This window comes from Pteropus vampyrus, unplaced genomic scaffold, assembly GCF_000151845.1.
Source record: "Pteropus vampyrus isolate Shadow unplaced genomic scaffold, Pvam_2.0 Scaffold5142, whole genome shotgun sequence".
Taxonomy (NCBI): Eukaryota; Metazoa; Chordata; class Mammalia; order Chiroptera; family Pteropodidae; genus Pteropus; species Pteropus vampyrus.
In genome coordinates this window covers 2,558-4,964 of record NW_011893923.1, presented here as the reverse complement: position 1 = coordinate 4,964, position 2,407 = coordinate 2,558, and the positions used below count along the sequence as shown (strand labels likewise).

Genomic DNA, 2,407 nt, shown 5'->3' with positions numbered 1-2,407 from the left:
TGTGAAATGAATTAACTACGACCTTTGGCAAGACAAATTCTTATTGGTCCATGCACGGTCTTCTTTGATTTGATTTTATGATTGCATGAGGCCATTTGTTCTTTTTAGATAATGTAGTCATCATCCATAAACGAAATGACCAAATCAAGAATAAAAACTTAATTTATCACTTACCCTGATTTATACTGTCCTTGGCCACACAGGTAAGAGTTAAGATCTCCATCATCAAATAATGACTAAAACAGCTGAGGGGCAGCCATTCTGCGGATACGAAACAGATATAAAAAAATCGGAAGAAAATACACTCATCATTGGTTCGCATTTTACACTGATTCACTTAGTTAACCGTTTTAATGTTTTTTCTTCACGATCTAACATCTAGGAACCCACTGCAAACTAAATGCAGAACACTGACTATTAAATACCTCTATCTAACTGCTTCTTACACAAGTGGTAACAACTTCATCTTTTTCTTAATGAGCCAAGGAATTTTAGAAATGAATGAATAAGTCCCTGTTTTATATCTTCACAATCGATCCATGTTTTGGGTCAATTTACTTTACTAATGAATATATTTATTGATCCATTCATTTATTTACTAATAATATTAAATCAATATCTATGAACTCTCTCACCTAGGTTCTCAAACTTTCTGAGATCATTACCAAAATAAGTCATACACTAGTTCTCTTTTTGCAATGGACCTCAGTGGTTCAAAAAGTGATTGATCATAATTCTTATTCAGATGCATTCCAGTCACATCATCGGTCCAGGGATGGCCCTTCTGCATTTAATATGAATGATTTTTAGATGTTTCAATGAACAACCATGAACCACCATCCTACTCAACAACTAAGATCGAGACTCCCCAATGAGCAACATCCTAGATCTTTGTCAAAGGAGGGATATTTAAATAATCAGTGAGACAAAGATGAAACGGGACATTTAAGTTTTGAAATGAATGGGAGAAGTTAATTTTTTTCTTGTTCATCGTTTGTGTTCAATTGAATTAATCATAAATTTTGGTTCCTAATACATCCTCATCAAAAGGCTGTACGTGGCATTTAAAATTTTAATTACACTTATTCTTTTTTAATGATATAATGGAAATCCATGAACTGACCACTCGAACCAAGAACTTTATTACTTACGTGGCCTGATCTGCTCCTCCCTCAGAGGAATAAAGCAAAGATCTTCATGACTGGAGAATACTAGCTCTGTTGCATCCATCCTGTGGAATGTAAAGAGGATGCTGACAAATGAAAAGGCCTGGATTTAGGTTTTCATTTAGTAAATATGGGGTAACCACGACAGAAAATAATCATAAACAATCGTTTGTGTCCCCTTCTTATCTTTAGTTTATGAATGGACCTCCATTTTATTACTGCTCCTAGTTATCCATTTAAATAATATAATGAACATCCTTCGATGAACTACTCTACATAAGAAAAACTATGAGTGTTACAGACAATTGACTCTATGTCCCTTATGCCCAGAACTAAGAGGTTAGAACTTTTTAAAAGGGCATCTGTTGTGCTAAATCAGATTCATCGAGAACTTTGGTTTATAACATAATCTCATCATTGGTCCTAATTCGGCCTCCTCTGACTGTATTTCATACTTTTATATTCACGCACTGAGTACCCTAAATAGGCTGCCCCCACAAAGAAAGGAGCTTGAATTATTACTTACATTGACCCAACAGAGTCTTGATCATTACAGAAAATCAGGTCGAGTGCATCCCTTCTGAGTGGAAAACAGATAGGGGTAAAAGGAAAATGAATATGCATTCTTTTATAACTTTAAAAGTTTTAAATAAAATATGTGAGGGTATCTCTTGCAAAAAAGGGAAAGAGATAAGAAACTTTCTCCATCGACTCGTTTCCCCCTTGATTTACTTGCTGTTTACATATTGATTAATGGAATTATTTATTTCTATTTTTCTTAATAAAATAAACAAATTAGAATTCACCACTGACCCAGACCAAGAACACCAACTCTTCCTGTCCTCTGTATAAATAACCTTTATCAAAGAGATAACTTGTTTATTTATTAATAAACCTCAGTGTTCCAGGATTACATGAAAAATAATATAATTCGACTATTGTACTGACTGGACACAACCTAATTCTTGGTGCGCAACACATTCTCGTGCCTGGTCTTTTCAAATTTTGTCTGCAAATGCATGATCGAGCCAGGCACCAAGGACGAGACCGTGTGTGCTGCTGACATAGGCCTGTGGGCTTCTTACCCCAAGACTCACCAGCCAAAGCCACCATCCCCGGGGACCATTTTGGGGACTACAAGGCAAATGTTAAACAGAATGAAACATCTCAGATTTCAACGTTGCTCTAATACCCTAACACAGACAAGGTAGGCAGGTTTCAATTCATCTTAAACTTTGGAC

General features: G+C 35.6%; 1 long non-coding RNA gene and 1 other non-coding gene across 2 annotated transcripts; both read right to left on the bottom strand.

Annotated features, from left to right (window-relative positions):
- Window positions 1–14: 14 nt before the first annotated feature.
- On the bottom strand, window positions 15–2,003 carry LOC111734752. Its single transcript, XR_002778578.1, has 3 exons — window positions 1,693–2,003; window positions 1,152–1,231; window positions 15–261 (listed from the first exon to the last, which is right to left on the bottom strand). It is a non-coding gene; the product is annotated as an uncharacterized LOC111734752 (long non-coding RNA).
- LOC111734753 lies at window positions 699–772 on the bottom strand. The gene has a single exon (XR_002778579.1). It is a non-coding gene; the product is annotated as a small nucleolar RNA SNORD113/SNORD114 family (small nucleolar RNA).
- Window positions 2,004–2,407: the final 404 nt, after the last annotated feature.